This window comes from Corvus cornix, chromosome 6 (assembly GCF_000738735.6).
Source record: "Corvus cornix cornix isolate S_Up_H32 chromosome 6, ASM73873v5, whole genome shotgun sequence".
Taxonomy (NCBI): Eukaryota; Metazoa; Chordata; class Aves; order Passeriformes; family Corvidae; genus Corvus; species Corvus cornix.
The window spans coordinates 24,252,103-24,269,841 of NC_046336.1; the positions used below are offsets into that span (position 1 = coordinate 24,252,103).

At 41.2% G+C, this 17,739-nt stretch overlaps 1 protein-coding gene across 9 annotated transcripts in view; it reads left to right on the plus strand.

Moving 5' to 3' along the window:
• ZMIZ1 (zinc finger MIZ-type containing 1) overlaps positions 1-17,739 on the plus strand; it is a 293,577-nt gene that overhangs the window by 201,344 nt on the left and 74,494 nt on the right. Inside the window, exon 1 of one of the 9 annotated variants that reach the window (XM_010412909.4) lies at positions 645-795. The exons of 7 other annotated variants lie outside the window; for them this stretch is intronic. The gene's annotated coding sequence lies outside the window, so the exon portion shown is untranslated. Of the gene's footprint in view, positions 1-644; positions 796-1,141; positions 1,382-17,739 lie in introns of those variants that run through there. One more of the 9 variants, XM_010412910.4, reaches the window with a different exon arrangement.

Sequence of the window (17,739 nt, forward strand, 5' to 3'; positions counted from 1 at the left end):
GCCCCAAGACACCTGTCCGGGCCAGGCTGTCCCGCAGGTGACAGCGGTTCCGGTGGCAGCCCGCAGCCCCCGGCCGCCTGCCTCAGTTTCCCCTGGCGGCGGAAGGACGGCGCCCGCCGCTCCGCCGAGCGGGAGCGCTGGGGCGCCCCGGGGCCCGCAGCCGGCGCCGCCGCTCCAGCGACCTCCCCCGCCGGCCCGGCCCGGCCCGGCCCGGCCCGCCGGTACCTCCCGCGCGGCGCGGGGCGGCGGCCGGTCCGGAAGGAAACTGCCGGCCGCGGGGGCCGCCCGCCCCGGGCGCTGCTCCGCCACCGAGGCTGCCCTGGACGCTAATTAGCATGACTAGTTTGATGGATTTAGTCAACAGCATTCAGCAAACAGGGTAGGGGGAAACAAGGGTATTAGATTTCCCAAATCTCAAGACTTTTCAGCCCCGGTGCCCTTAATGGTTTGTTACGCGGGCTCGAACAAGTGTTGCTTCCAATTAATTGATCGAGGGGATTTATTTCAGTATTTTGGCTGGGTGCCAGAGACAGAGGCTTTGTCCTAACGTTTTAAGCACCACCCCTCCTTGCAAGTTTGAAATGTGAGCTGCCTGGGTGGTTTTTTTTTTTTCCTCCTCTCTTTCTCTCTCTTCCTTCTGGCAAAGTGGCTGTGGCTGCGTGTGTGTGTGTGTGCGCGTGTGCGTGCGTGCACGAGTATGAGAGAAGGACATACCTCTCTGTGTAATGGGAAAGCAAGACATGGATCACTAGAGACAGAAAAGAGAACCATCAATATCAGTAACATGCAGCTGAGGTGAGATTTTTCTGAGTGCTTGATTTTCTTAAAACCCTTTCGGAAGATTTACAGCAGCCTTCTGCCATGCTGTATGCTGAAGACGTACTCCTGAGCAATGTCATAGGGATGCTTACATGTCTATCGCCGTTTTAGGTCTGTTCGCGTACGTGTGAAGTTTTAAAGCTTAACCTGATTCTCTTTATTGTCTCTAGAGGGTTGTAGCTTGAGCACAAATAGCCTGTTGGCAAGTACGGCATGAGCCCATTAGCAAGACTCCATCTGTGATTGGTTTTGCCTGGAAACCGGGAGACAAGCAATGAATAATTGATGTGTGTTGTGCAGTAGCTGGACAGGCAAAGAGGAGAGAGAGAGGGAGAAACAGAGCAGGGTGCCCTTAGAGGGGGAGAGCGAACAAGCTTGAAAATAGCTACTGGCTGCCTTGTGCTGAGATGAAGGCAACCCCGGCTGTCTTTGTTCTGCACTGGCTGGTTTCTGCCTAGAAGTGTTTGCAGACATATGTGGCCTCTCTGCAGCAGCAGAGGCTGGCGCGCAGAGGAGGGGCGGCAGAGGAAGCCCAGGCTTGTGAATGGGATGTAACTCGGGGGTAAGTTGGTTCCGGGGGGGCGGGGGCCGTGCGTGTGAGAGCGGGGCCGTGTGTCGGTGCGCGTTGGCCCCAGGGAGAGCCCGTGAGCGCTGCGAGCGCGGATGTGTCCGTGTGCCGCCGTGAGTGTGTGCGGGAGCGGGTGCATTGTGGGAGCGGCCGCGGGGCTGTCAGCGATGGCAGCGGCTCTGCCCTGCCCGGGCACCGCGGGCGGCCCGCGCCCTGCCCGCCGCCGCTGCTGCTGCTGCGCGGGGCTCGCACCGCCCTGGCCGCGCGGCTCAGCCCGGGCGTTCGCCAGCAAGCCTGCTACTGCATCTGCAGTAATGAAACCAAAAGGCAGCTGCAATTAGCAGTGGCCTTTTCTGCAACTTTAGCCTGTCTGGCACTGTCAGAACGTGACAAGCTGTTCTGCAAACAGCAGTGACAATACTGCTGCCACCATTTCATTTTTGCTGTCTTTATAAAGACCTTGCCATGCAGAACTCACGTCTGTGGCAAGTGGTTTCATAGAAGATCTCAAAGTAGTATTAGTGTCAATTACGGTCTCGGGTATTCAGCTGACAAGTTTTTTGCCCCTCATGTTGAGTAGTAACAAGTGTGCTGTTTATTCTTTTCCCGTGTAAAAACTAAAAAGGTTATTTAATTTGCATATGATTTAAGGAGTTTTCAGAAAGTTTCAAACTAGTGATGCTGGACTGGAATTTGGGACGTTGGTTTTATTGTTTAGTTTAGTTAGTTGTCTTAATGCAAATAATATCTAAAAACTGAATAAAATAGCATATATCAATGTACACCAAAAACAAAATGCAAAGGGTCTATACAGCTTCAGTGTTTGCAATTCAGATATTGACAGCACGGTCTGTTGGGGGAAGAGAGGTTCATATTGTAGATAACAGCTCTTTGAATCCGTAAAATCGCTGTGTAAGGTAAAATAGACTTCGCATAAAGTAGCATCAGTGATTCTGGGTCCACTAAAGCCACTGTCAAAACAAGTTGTGACTTCAGTCATGCAAACTGCTTGTCCTGAGTTCAGGTGAGCCCATTGTATGATCCAGATAAAAATCTCTTCTGTCATCTTTTGATGAAATAAAAGCTCTCTGTAGACATTTCATGGGGTGAACTGGTTAAATTGAACCCAAATTTATGACAGCTTACCTTGGCTCATAATACTGTAGAAGATTATGTTAATTCTGCAAATCTGTAGATTTTGGAATGAAAAGTTATTGTGGAGACAGTTTCTTTCAAGAAGTCGTATCTCAAGTTAAGCTAACCAGGTCATTAGGCTGGGGTGACCTAAGAAAAGCAATTAGAGTGACTGAAACGCTACTTGGAAATGGAAGTACATAAAACTAAGATCCAACTAGAATTGCTCTGCGCTGCCTAATATTTCCTGTAGTATTTCTTCAAGTTAGAAGTTATTACAGTTATATTGGAAACAAAGTAATTATCAGCATCTAATCATGCATAAAAGTGGAAGCTCCTCTGAGTTGAGCAGAAGTATGTCCCTCCATGCTGTCACCAATCTGCTTAGCAGAATTTTGTTCCTCTTTTGCTTAGCATTTAAATTGAAATGGCAGCTAAAGTGCAATGGAACTTGTGAACAAAAGTTTGGGTTTATGTAAATTTATTTCAGAAGAACTCAGTCAGTCATGCTCCAGTTTAAGTGAACAGAGGAGTGTTACCAAAGGCTCAGTTTCAAATTTATGGTCAAAGTTTGATTTAAAAAACTACTTAACAAAGATTTGATTCCCATCCGCCCCACCTTTACCCCTTTCTGGAGGAGCAATCAGAAAATCCCTGGGGAAGTACATTTGCAAATGCAGTGAAATTTCACTAGTAAAGAAGTCATGTGAATGAGCAAGGTACAGTTTTATGTTAGCAATTGAAAACACTGATCATAAGAGAGGTTTGAAACGTAGTCATAAGCCTTTAATCTTGTGTAGATAGTAATAGAATGGGTACAAATGTCAACTCTGTGCATGTCAATGTCTCTGTGATCCTGGCTGAAATGTTGCTGTGTTGATATTTCAGTGAAACACATGCGCTCTTGGTATTACTTGTGCTGAAAGTAGCATTTATTTCTGGGGCCCTTATGCTGGATGGATGCTCCAGGAACAGCCAAGGGAGCTTGTCCACATGTAGTGGACAGGGGACAGCTATTGGTTACACAGCAAAGAAGCAGAGCATGCAAACCAACGATGTGAGAAAAATAGAGGATACTTAGGCTCAATTAATAAACAATTTGTTGTTGTAGTAACAGGTGCTGTATTAATTACAGTGAGATAGTTTAGAGAGAATAGACTAGCAAAACAGGCTTGCTGTTGCCGTAAGAGTTACTACAGCAATTAGTTCGAGAGAGTCTCTGAAACCAATGCCCCAAGCCCCTGCAATTACAAGATGTGTAACTAAGACAAGAGAATAGTGTTTTTCTATGTCATGAGGTAAGCTGAGGACACAAAAATGCCCGCGTTATCCTCAGTTGTCACTGGGACTGTGACAATGCGAGGCTGCTTTCTCATGACAATTACACCAGCAAAAGGGATGTTGCTGATCAACAGAAACCAAAAATCATTAGAGTGAAGCCAACAGGAAACTGTCACACTAGGGGATTGTACAATTGTAACTTTTTTTCTCATATAACAAAAGAGTAGACTGTAGATTATATTAAATAATATCAAAAGAGTTAATCAGGGAAGGAGCTAACCAGCAGAAAACAAATAAACCCAAAACATTATCATGTGGAACATTGTTAAAATGATGTTCCAGAGATGTCAGTGAAGATGCTCTCTGGTTTGGTTCCTCTCAGTTTGAGAACAGATAGTGCCACAGGAAATATCTTCCTCTGGGGCTGCTCTGGCAAGGGGAACTTCTGTTTTCTCTTGGGTGGAACAAACAGAAGAAGCTGCTCCTTACAGACTGCCATGAAACTGCTTGTAAGCAGCTGGATAGCAAGGTTTTTGCTCAAGGAAAAAAAAAGTGAGGAGAAGCGGCTTCCTCCCAGCATTGCTCAGCTATTGCTGCATTGTAGTTCAGAGCTATGCAAGCTAGAGCTGGGTGATCTAAGCGAAGTCTCAGAAGCCTTGCTGGCGTGTGGACAGCTGTGCAGGCCGAGAGGAAGGTTCGCTACCTCTGGTACCTTGTGGGATACAACAGAGACATATCTGGAGGGGTTTTAAAAAAATCAATGACGCCACTGCCTGTCCGCTAAATTTCCTGGAGTTTGTTTTCCTTGTACTGCCTTTCCAGAAGAAACCAGAAAGTTCTGTGAAAAAAAACCACTAGACATGACATCTGTTTCACTGTAGTGTGGTGTTACTGATTGTTTCTTTGAAGTAACCAAAACAAACAAAAAAATTAATTAAAAATAGCTAAAAGTTAACACTCTTGAAAGAATATATTAAGTTAATATCATTTGGCTCTTCTAACAGCAGGATAGGAACCAAAATTCCTATGGGGTATACCTGGTTCTAAAATGCTGAAGCAAAACAATGTTTTGGTATATAAAAGTTGTTTTATGAAATCAGCTTCTTCAATATCAGAACAATTTGAAGTTACAGAACAAAGCCTTTTAAAGCAGCACATAAAATGAGGAGCTAGCCTTCAAATGGAGTGGCTGTTTCACTAATTATGAGAGGTACACCAATGCACAGTAAAGCAAAGCAGTAATGGCTTTCAAGGCATGGGGAAGAGTGCGTATCCATTCATCACGAGGGAGAAAGCAGCCAGCCAGTCTGGCTTTCACTGACAATTCAGTAAGGAAGCAAGAGAAACCCAGAAAGAACACAGACAGGTTTTTTATTTCTATTGTTAATTGGAAGTTGCTTGAAGAATTTTCTCCTTAAAATCAAGACAAAGCGTAGTTATAAAAAAAAATTAGTGACATTGGGACAATAATTACTTCAGTAGTGTGGAAGACTGCCACTCAGCCCACCTCTAATAAATACTATACATTTCTTCAGTTCTTGACCTGGATCATTCTTAAATATCTTGCATTCTCTGGAGTGTGTTACTAATCCTGAGACTTAGCTTGTTGGGGATCATTCTGTTGACAGTAATCCAGTGCAACCAATGACAGTTTTACCTATTTCATAAAAAAAAGTTAATTTTGTTCTCAGTTGTCTTTTATTAGTACCAATAAAATGTTCAGACAGCCAGCTAAGCTCCTAATTCTTGTTGTTTATTATAATTGAAGTACAGCTCTCAACAGTTTGATGAATAACCCTTAATGTTTGTTTATAAACTTCTAGTCCTCAAACTGCATTTTGTTGTAAGTAGTTGGTGCTCTTTGTCCCTCCTCAGTGCCCCTTGCGTCTATTAAATTAGATTTCAGGAGGCAGGCAGGCTGGACTCAGTGTCTTTGTTGACATCCTGGAAGCAGACAAAATCCCACAATTGTTGGTTTATACAAGCTTGTTAGAATGCTATTTGAATATAGTGTTATTGTACCTGGAGAGGTTCATTCTGTCATGATCTCATCATTGAAACTACTTGTACTGGATTTTCAAAATCATTCGGACCTAACTTAGTTACAAATAAAGCGAGTAGAGCTTCAGTAGAAGCAGAATTAGGGCAGATGGGAAGAACTGGGATTCTCATAGAAAGCACTCTTCTACTTATTCTTGGCTACCTTTTCTTAGTCAAGCCTAAGAAGGTAGCAGGGAGAGCTAACAGGAGTTTGTCACAGGACTCCCTTCAGTTCTCAGTTAGCTATGCTAACCAGTTTTACTGACCAGGTGTTTTCTTTTTTGGTTTAATATATTTAACATTTATTAACAACCTTGTTTTCGCATTAGTATGTAGTAGGAAAAGAAAAAATACTGGGGGAGGGGGGGTGTTTCGCCACTTAGTGCTACTTACTTATCCATATTCTAGGCCAGACTTGAAAGAAGGGTGTTAACAGTACTTTTACTGTCTTATCTACTGACACTATCCAACTGTTTCAGAAAGTTGAGGTTTTCAAGCATCATCCTAACCGCATGGCTTTCAGAGGAGCCTGTCATGATTTACTTATTCATACAGATTGCAGTGGCTTATGTAGTCTTGATCCTGCTTGATCTGCCAGCAGTATTTGCTTCTATTGATCACAGGCTGTTACTTGACTGCCTTGAGCAGCTTGTAGGTCTCCCTGGTTCTGTTAACGGGGTCTGCTGCGGATACTTCTCAGCCTTCTCATTTTGCTGCTGTCAGTAGTTTTAACTCCAGATTTCCCACTCAGACAGATATTCTGCGGAATTGTGTCACACTGGTTGTGTTTTTCAGTACCTTTTGGAGCACCTTAGTGAACTGTGGTGTTCAACTGGGGTTCTGTCCTCATTTGGCTGTTAGCTCTAATTTTCAATGCGTGTTCGGCAGTGTGCATGGCTGTCATGTGAAGTTGTGTGTAAGAACTCCTCCTATGCTAGGTGTAAGAAAATGCCATATTTTTAGAAATAACCACCAGTTCTTCATGTTCTCATATGCCTTTGCATTCCTACGTTTTTCTAGCAACAGGGCAATTGGGAGGTTAGTCTGGAAGAAACTTAGAAACCAGTCGTCTTGCACATAGACAAGTACTGTTAAATGGCCCGTTTCAGCCCACTTTCCAAATGGCTATATATGTTTTCTAACTATTCCTTGGGGTTGAAATACTATAATTCCTTAATTGGCTGATTTACGTGGGAGGTCCTTGAAGTAATTTGTGTCTGTCAAGAAGTATGCTTCATTAGACCAAAGCTGCTGTAGAATCAGGTTAGAAGCAGAAACATTCATGCAAGTTTATATATAGTCTTAGTTCATTAGGAACAGAAGATTTACATTTTTTTACTAAATTACTTTACAACTTGTAAATCTACTTTTAGGATCTTTGCAGAATAGAAACATAGATGGTCCTTGTGTATTTTGTGTTTCTGGTTTTAGTACAAGACTGACCTTCTTTATAACGTGCAGTTAAGCTTCTGTCTGTTATTGTTTGTTACACCTTGTATCATTTTGATAGAATCACAGCCCCGCCGATGGTCTTTGAGCAGACAGAACAGTTATTCGCAGGCTGGATTTTTGAAGAAGTACTTGAGATGGAAAATTATGAGGACCAAGGGATTTTTACTTGTAAGGAACACATTTAATATGTGGTAACCCACTCTTTCCATCCTTCTATGGAGACACATCTAGTAAGACTAGGATGTTGACTGTCTGCCTTGCCTGACATTCAGCAAACTTCCTCTTTGTCTCTACATCTGCAAAAAATACCAGGGGGAGTAATTCTCTCACAGAGAGAGTTTGGGACTTTGGAGAGTTAGTTGATTGTTAGCGTGCAATACCCCATAATCTCGGATTTTGTATTTTGCGATAAGCAGAACAGAAGATACAGTTTATAATTTTTGCTAAGTTAAGAGTAGGTTATAGGAGATCAAAAAATGGAAGTTTTAAAGTCCCATCTTAAGTGCTGACTCTAAATGACTCGCTTGAAGCACTCATGAATCATGTTGCAAAGGCAAAAATGTCCTTCTTGTTAAATGACTGTAATCTAAAACGTTATAGAGAGCTAAATGATTTATTGATGTCTATTTCTGAGGCGTTTACCTGCACCTGTAGCCAGCCCATTCCATTTATTTTGGCTTGCTGACAAATTAGCAGGCTATTTGTATGTCAGATTTGGTCAGTAGTCAGCTCCCACCCCCTTACATATTGAACTGCTTCTAATTTAATTGTTGTTGGTATTGGCAATTTATTATCCAGATAGATGTCATTCGGGGGAGCACTTTTGCACAGAGAAGAGAAAAAGCAGATTTGTGTATATTCTCATAGTGCCTTGTAGAAAGACAGTATGCAGAAGAGAGCAGCTTTCAAGCCTCTTCCATGCACACAGGCAATGATCTGTGCACTACCTTCCTTTCCGCTAGTTTGGAATGTCAAATATTAGATTTCATATTTAGTGGCTGAAATAAGATTAACTCTGTGATTATGGCCATTGTTGTATCTAGGCACCTTTCAAGAGTGAGCAATCCAAATTACATGTTGGAGTTTTAACTGCATGTGTAAGTTGCATACTCTCAGGGGAAGTTGAAGTGAGCATTGCCATCTGCAGTGGTTACCTTGTGGTGCTTGAGTAAGTTTTGTGGGGTATTGAAGGCAAAATTATTGTTTCTTGCTAAATAGTTTTAACTGCTGGCTTAGATCTTCATCACAGTAAGAATCTGAGCACTACTTTTCCATGTCAAGAGTGCTCCACTGTTGCACAGAGGCAATTGCAGGTTGCCTGACCTCAGCTGCCAGGATGCCTCCAGCCCTGCTGCTCCATGGCACGACCACTGCTGCCGGCTGCAGCTGCTCACTGTGTTTGCCAGATGAAGAGGACTAGCGAAATCTATTGTGTGGCTATGTTTTCTGAAGTTCAATTAATTTGATCTTGCACTCTGAGGTTTAGGTAAGATAGGAAATTTGGACTTTGACACAGCCAAAAGGATTTTCATGTCATGGGAGCATGGCCTGTGCTGGCCATCCTGGCCATCTGATTCTGCTAGGGCTGCCTGAGACTGCAGGTGGGGGCAAGACTCAACCATTTTTTTCTCATCTCAAACAGCTCCATGGTTGCTAGTTAACACTGCTGGCACTGCGCAGCTTCAAATGTTTTATGGTCTTACATCTACTTAACCTTTAATGTTTTCTGTCAACATCTATTATGACCTGGTGGCCTGTGGTTAGTAAAATGTGCCCTTGCAGGCTGCCAGATACTGTAATGGAATTAGGCCTTTAAAATTATCAGACCTGTCAAAGGGGCTTATAATCCTGTGAGAGTTTTAAGTGGTTTCTTACCTTCGCTTCAACACGCATTTGACCTGGTTGAAGTGGTTTTACTTGCTTGTTTTGTTTTTACTTCCTATTAATACTTCTAGAACTGGGGGTGGGCAAAGAGAGGAAAAAAATTTATTTCTTTGGCATCTTTATGAGGAGTCTCTTCAGTTCTGTCCCAGACACCTTTTTTTTTTTTTTTTCACTCTCTTGCACTTGTAGATTAAATTCTGCAGATATTTCTGTGGGAACTTGTTCCTTTAAGTAAGGGAATAAGGATACTTTGTTATGTGCCTTAGTCAGTGTGCAGAGGGCTGGCACAAGTCAGGAGGCAATGTCAGGCTTGCTTTGAGGGAGGTTGGGCTCAACAAAGTGCTCACAGAAGGTGCTGAACTGACACCTCTGGAAATGAATGTCCTCTGCAGAGTGAGTGTGGGAAGGACAGTAACACTGCAGTTACTCTTATTTACCACCTTTGTGCTTTATCCTGAGCAGAGGATAGTACTGGATTTTGAGGTGGTTTACCTTTTACTAGTTAGTTTTCAGTTACCTGTGAAAATGCTGAAAGTAATTTTGTAGCACTTTAGTGGTTTTCCTATGATTATGACACAGTGCCTGGTGGTCACTAACACCTCAAGTTAATTAGCAGAGAGATACTACGTGTATCATATCTAATAGAAATTGAAACATGCCGTAGAGGAGGCAGTTCGAGTGTGTCACACGCAGCCTGGAGCCACCTTTGGCAAGTCACCTTATCTGAGCCTGATTCCTGAGCCTCGCTTCATAGCAGTTTCCTGTCCTTGTGAATTGGTTGTATGTGAGCCCTTTCTTTAAGTTACTGCACATTTTTAACACAGTTTTGTTTTCGAGGAGTGATGCAACTTTGGCTTCTGAAGTAGTGCCATGCTGACTCCATTTCTTACCTCCAGCAGGGTGATGCAAGGTGAGGAAAGAGAATAAAGCCAATAAAATGCTATTCCAAAATAAAGCAAATAAAATGCTGTCTTGTTTGAGACTTATTACATAAGTGATAGAGGGAAACACACAGCAGCCATTTCTTTTGCAAGGAAAAGCCCTTTTATTGCAGCAGTTTTGGGGTTTTTTACATTTTCACTCTTCTCATATAGCATAATCAAGCAAGGTAAAAAAAAAAGTGTTTCCTGCTGCTAAACTGCATGCAGGCATTAGCCCCATAAATAAAATTAATTTTTAAAAATAGTTTAGGTTTTCTGAGGTGACATTAATTGGGATAGATCTGAAATAAATTGGCCTCTTGAGTAAGGAGGACAAATAGACAAATACCCATCCCCCACAAAAAGTAACTCCTGTTACATTTTTTAGAGCAATTGCACTCAGTACTAAATCCTGAGTTGGAATGCTCTGAAATCCTGACCTTCCTACAGGTGTATTTCTCTTTTTTGGTGTACAAATCTCAAGAACCTCCCAGGACAGCTACTACTAAGCAGAAGAAATGGAGATGTAGGAATGAAACCAGTCATCAGGCTTGGTGTGATGAGGTAGGCTGTCTCTTCTGATCCAAGAACTTGAGTGTATTGATGGCTAATATTTTTACTTGGTGACAGTCCAGTGGATGATCTCATCAGTTGTTGCTAGCAGATGCAAAAATGATGAGCCTGTGGTAGCAAGAGAGGTATTTGTATTTTTTCTGTGCTTGTCTTGGGATATGAGTGTGAGACGTGAATGACTGTTCTTTCTGAATGAAATTGTCCACAGCATTTTGGAAGGGTGCAAAGTAGATTACAGTTGTTTCTTAGTGGAGGGAGGGGAGAACTCAGGCAGCAACTGCCTGTTCATGAAAATTTGGGATTCTTTCTGCCTCCTGGGAAATTAATGTTTTAAGGGTTGTCTAGCTGTTCTAAGAGGAAGGACCTGAACTGTTGTTATTTCTACTGTCATGGCAAAGATGTAACAATGGTGTGAAAAGAAGGAGCAGCAATGAATGTCTTCTTTCAGTACTTACTGTGGTTTATTTAGCTGGATTGCAAAGACATCAGATACCTATTTTTAAATAAATTTTTAGTAAACAGCAAGGAAAACAGTTTATGCAGTCAGACAAGCAGCTTTCCACAGTGGCCAGATTCACCAGTCCTGATCCTCTGCTGTGTTCTTCTTGGTGTCAAGTGAAGCAAAGCTGATGCACTGAATAATGGGACCTCTGTCATGTATAAGTTATTTAATCCTCAGTGTTGATTCCCAGTTGCAATGGTTTCTGTTTCCAGTTTGTTTACTTTGAGCATCCTGCTTCTCAGTTGTATGTCTCCTGAGTGAGAGCACATGTGCCTAACCCATATGAACACTCAGACTTAGGCCGAGTCATTCAAAATAATGGGTGACAGACACTTCACTTGAAATAGGCATTTGATTTTCCAGCCATCTCATCAGTTTCAAGGATGTACAAATTGCAAAAGGCATCAGGGTGACCCAAGGCAGATTGAAATGAGGGAATTTATTTGAATGAAGCAGAGGCTGATCATAAAACAATTGTGTGTGTATGAGAGTTCAACATTTCTTGTTTCAGTGGAGTCCTAAGTAGTAGCCTGAGTATTGCCTCTGCAGCTCAGTTCTGCCTACTTTCAGCTCTGTGTTTACATAACAGCACTTTCCCCTAACATTTTGCTTCTGTGCCTGTGTTTGTGCAGTATTTTGACTGTCAAAATGTCTGTCTGACTGCAATATGGAAGTTAATGTCTTAGTGTGAAAGTAATATTTATTATTCATTGTCTTTACACTGAAGTGTCTCTGTATTTGTTGATCTTCACAAAGCCTGTCAAACAGCCGATAATTTTTCTAAAATCTTGCTTTAGATAGTGCTTGTTACCTTTAAACCGAAGGCTGATTGTGGCTCTCAATTTTCTATCAATGGAACCACCATGAACCACCCTTCTAATTAATGGCATTTCAAGCTGTTGTACAATTTCACTCATAGTATTTGGCAAATTTTTCAAAGTCTTCTTCAGAGGGCTTTAGATTGTTAACAGACTGAGGCATTTTAAAGAAATGTTACCAGTTGTCACCATCTAAAACTGGAGTCTACAGCTGAGTTTTCCCATATGTATTTTCATTGTTTTTGTCATCTGTTTTGAGATCAGTGTTGGATGAATCAAAGGATCCAAGAGGGGAAAAAATATCTAAGTGGTTCTCTCCAGAAGCTTCTCCTGCAGATTTCATTGATGATCAAGATATTTGTGGTCTGTCCTTAACTCTCCTTTTTCTTCATAATTACTCTAGAGATTGAAGATTATGTTCATACTGCATGAGTAGTAACATCTACATACAAGTAGTGACTCAAGCAGTGAAATAATCTGTAATCAGATTTCTTCCAGTAACAGTAATTTCTCTCTTAAAAGCAAGAAGATAGCTCCATCTGTGCAGGAAATAGAATAGACCTGTGTTCTGATTTAACACACCTGTAAATAAGGGAAAAGAGGAAAAATGGAGGGAAAGAAAAGGCTACCACGTCAACAATTCTCTTATAGTTACAGAATTACTGACACCATAAATTCAAGTTAAACTTCAATCACTAGAAATTAGCCATTGGACTGGTGACTTCTGCCTGCCTTACACCACTCTTTCACGTTTTTCCACAGAACTGCATATGCTTCCCTTTTTATAGACTGAGCTCTGAAAATTTATCTGCCCTCCACTGAATTTCCATTTTATGTGATGTGAAAGGCATGTACTTTTTTGGAGATAGTTTATTACTTGATTTCAGTGATTTCTCTGAAACCTAGAGGAAATATGTTAAGGTACAAATGATAAGGAGTTTTGTGGAGTGAGGATGAGATCACTTGGAGCAAGATCTGCATGTAAAACTTGTGTGTGCGTGGAAATGCCATTAAGGACTGCGCTTATTTACAACCCTCAACACAGGCAAAAATGCTAGAATAGGTATAGTTCTACAATAAAAATGGTGTTTTGCTGATGCTGCTTGTTTCACTCAAGGAATCAGTATAAGCTATAAAGTAGCAAGATCACTTTGCTGATACAAACCATATTTACAGTAGGTGCACAAATCAAACTTTTTGAGGGCTGTTGTGCTGGCAGAATATCCATGGAAATGGTCACAAGGAATGGAAGAGGCAAGAGCCATGCTCCTGGAAGTAACTATCTCTTCCTGCTTGTTTGAATTTTCTAACGTTTTCACTAGGTGCTGTTTTCTGGCCAATGCTCTGTTGCTGTCTGATACTGTGCATACAGACTGGGACCGTGTGTTTTGTTAGTCAGCGTTGTTACCATGAAAATGGTAACTTACAAGGTTGTTAAGGTGTGTTTTCTAACAAATTTATTTCCGAAGAGTGTCTCCCAGATATACTTCAGTATATCTCTCTGAAACAGTTGCCTTGCCCGTAGCATCATTTTTCTTTCTCATGGATCATCCATGAATAATGGTAAACCTGCCTTTTCTACAAATTCTGTAGGGAGAAAGAAAGTCTGGCTTTTAAAAAGACTGGCAATCACTTGAACTACACCAAAATGTTACTCACTCACTCAAGAGAGTCTTCTGAGCATTATGGAAATACATAAATACAGCTTTACTCCTTGACAGGGGTTTTTAGGATCAGTCTGGCACAGACCTGTATGTAATTCATAGGTTTCAGTCCAGGAGGACTTGATCCCATCCTGAGTTTCATCCTGAGTTTCAGGTTCAAAGGACTATCAAAAAAATTATTAACTCAATTTAAGTGGGTTTGACTTTATTGACAGCAACATCTTTCATATTCACTGAATTTACAGTTGCCCAAAACTCTTGACCAAATGCATCCCCAACCCCTCTTTTTCTTTCAGTAACCTCAGCTTTCTTGCCTTTGATAATTTCCTGAAGAAGCAGTTTAGCCTGGTTTCAGTATAAAAATATTCAGTTCCAGCTCTGAGTGAAAAGTGTTTTTCATGTATTCCCAAGGCTGCTTGGTTAGTTTTTCTTTTTTTTGTCCTTCTGTGCAGTGACCTACCCTTTGGAAAAAAATTGAGACTTGCCAGAGCAAGGCATATTTGCAACTTGAGCAACTCCTGTCTAAACCACATCTGTAAGCTTTTTGTAAATGAATTAAAATGCAGTTATGCCTTTTACACCAAAATTGATGTGGTCCGTTTTTTCCAGCCAAATGGTCTTTAACTGTGTTTGAAAGAGCTGTGTAAAGATAGTATTGCTGATGGTCTTCTTTTTCTGTGTTGATTTGCTTCTGTAGAAATGTGATTGCTTCTTTTCTTTTTTTCCTTATCTTTTAGGTTTTGACAAATAGACCAGTATTTTGGATCAAATGACAATAACATGAGACATCTCTCCATATTCTAGCACTTTAGGTGTGATAATTATTTCTAGCATTTGATAATCACTTGTCTGGAATTTCATGTTTAGCCTCTCTGAATGTCTTGTTAATCCAGCAGGAATTGACTGTTGATGTTATAGTTCAGTGAATCCAATGTCTTACCCAAGGTGGGGCTAAAACTGGTTCCCATGTGGAGCTTGTTGGCAGAACAGTGTCCTTTCCCTACCTGAGGAAGCCTGTGCTGAACTCAGAAGTGTAACATGTGTCAGTTCTCACCTGCTCCTGTGCACTGTGTACGTGCAGGCAGCAGGCCACAGTGCAGGTTACTTTGATTATATTGCTCTAGGTAGTTTTTCCATTTGAAAATGAATGTTTTCATCATGTGTTTTCATCTGCATGCTGGTTTATTGCAGTAAAAATTTAAAGTAAAAACAATTCAGTAATTTGGTTTCAGTAATTGTAGAATTCAGCTGTTAATCACAAACTGAATTCTTTAATTTCTATTAATGACTACTAAAAGTTTCTGTTTCTATTGGAACAGAGAAAGTGGGATAACGTAAGTTCAGGCAAAACTTTAACAGCTGCAATCCTACAAAAAGCTCAGCTTGGGTGAAATGCACTCGGGACTGGGACTGTTAAAAGTAACCAGTGTAGTGGTCCTGATCTCTGCACACTGCTTTACTGACATGACTCTCCCTGCACTCCTTCCCCCAGAGATAGTGTGTTTTCTCTCTGCAGAAGGGTTGTGTCTGTCAGCAAGAAAGATGATGTGTGCTCCTTTTGGGCTGCATAACTAAAGCTGCTGCTAGTAATCCAATTTCAGAATAAAGACAGCTGAAGAGTTGTAACATCCAAAACATAAGAAGGATAGCTGAAGTCCACGAGCACAGGAACAAAAGGCCAATATTCCAACAGTGGCAGGCAACACACCTGAATCTGATGTTAGGCTGAGGAAGAACTCCTTAAGTTGAAGAAGATATTAGGTACAAGTGAAGGGAAAATAAAGTGTGTAGTAGCAATAGTGAAGTTCAGACATGCTTTTTGCTTTACAAGCTTATACTTGCCAAGAGTGTTTATGACTTACTTTGAAAAGTTCAGCTAACAAAACCTATGAAGAACTGGTGTACAAAGAGATACCAGCATTTTGTCTCAATTTTGAGCGCAGGTTTTCAAGATTTCTCTCTTGCTCAGGGAAGGGGCTGGTCAATGTTCTGGTTGCTGTGTGTGCAAAGGCAGATGGGCGGTTGTACCTGCCTGACTTTGCTGCGTGACAGCTGTACCCATTAGTCTGCATTTGCTGTCTCAGTGTGTCTAGCGCCATATGCTCTTTTTTTTTAAATAAACAGGTATATAATAGTTAGGACAGATGTAAATAGCAAAATGGCAGAAGCAGAAGAATGATTTGGAACAAGACTCAAATGATTGATCTTGACACCAGTAGTCTTAACCAGTTTGTGGGTTAGTACATGCTGCACAGTTGCTTTCACTGTTCCTGTCAATGGAAGGGTATCTTTAATCAACTTACAATTTTAGTTTCTATCTGTCTTCTTATGACTCATTAGTGTTTGTAATTGCATCCTTTTTGAGCTTAGCAACTTGCCTGTTGCTTACTAATATACTTGAGGAGTGTTGCAGATTAGTTTTGTAGACAGGCTAGTCAGTGTCGACAGCAGAGAGGCTCGTGCAACTGTTTTTGTTTTGTTTAATTTAATTCCATCCATACAGACTCATTGAGGTAAATACTTTTTTGAAATGCCTTAGAAAACAATAGTATTAAAAGCATCAAATATAAACATGAAGGAATTAGCATTAAATTACAGAGAAATGGCAGCTGGAATGTAATCATGTAGACAGATACTTTATAGCAAGATATATTGTTGAGTTGCACATACTTTATTCAAAAAGATACTGGGAATGTGTCAGTGTATGCAGTGGAGAGATGTAGTTTCCCCTGTCAGGGAGGAGTTCTTTGTTTTCAATTTTATCCTGAATTGTGAATTTTAGAAGGTTATTGTTTTTTTAGAGAAGAGCATCTTTGAAAACAATGCCTACTATTATGTCTGATCATCTTCTTCCTTTTCCTAGTCAGCAGTCTACCACATCTAGTTATGAACAAACACAGCTCTTAAACGTGAATGGGATTCTCATTATTTGCTACCTGCACCTGATTTCTTTATTCCCCACCCTTTGGTGTTAATGAAGATCAGTTCACAATAGTTTCCTATTCTCATAATGTGTTTTAGAACAGGCAGTCTTAAGATTAACAAGGATAAATGAGGAACCTTAAAAAAGCCTTTTTAGAATTGCTTATCAGAGTTTGATTCTCACATTGATATTGTAAGCTAAGGATTTATGAATCAAACACAGTTCTGAACTGCATTCTCCAATACTGTTTTTAATCTGATTTGTTGCTGCTGCTTGTGTATTTACACTTCTTCTTAAGGTACCAGGAGGAAGTAGTGCATCATAAGTAAGACATCGGAACACAATTTAGCCTAAGCAAACCTTAGCAACCTTGGCATTTGTTGCTAAGAAGACAGAAAATAGTTCTACTGGCCCAATTCAAGACGATTTTGAAAGAGCAATCCTATGTAAGTTTGCTGGGAGAATATAGGGAAATCCCAGGTGAGCTGAGAAGACTCTATAGCAAATTTGCAGGATTGTCTCCTTTATAACCCACTTGGGTTTTCCAGGGTAAGGGACAGGAGTAAGCTCTGCACGGGTCTATCCACCTTGATGAGCTGCAGTGGTTGAGTGGCCTGCTCAAGTCCTAATGCCCACCATGGGAAGCGTTTTCATGTGGGCCTGGAGGTGTGGAGTGGGGCTGAAAGCCTGACACAGGTCTGAAACTTCGACTCTCCCCAGAAACCAAAGGGTTGTTGTCATGTGATGGAGAGGGCAAGGTCAACATCCATGGCCCTAGAAAAGTAAATGGAATTTTTAACAGATGAAATCCTATCCTTGCAGCAATTGATGTTGGTTTCGCCGTTCTTCTGAGCACACTCAAGATTTCACCAGGGGAGTTCATTTTCTTGTACTTGTTTCTCCCGTTCCCTAGAATATAGAAACTTGAATACATTCTCTGCAATTCATGTGCATTTTAGATAGCTAACCCCTGATATGCATTTTATAATTCAGCCTTTAGGTTTCAAATGCTGCCTTCGATGCAAACATAAGATAAGCATATTATCAATGTGACCTGCACATACTTCTTGTCTTTTGGCCATATGATCTCTGTGCATCATCGTGTTTCCTTCTTCACATTCTATTAATTTTTTATGAGCTTCATTAGAACTATAAAGCACA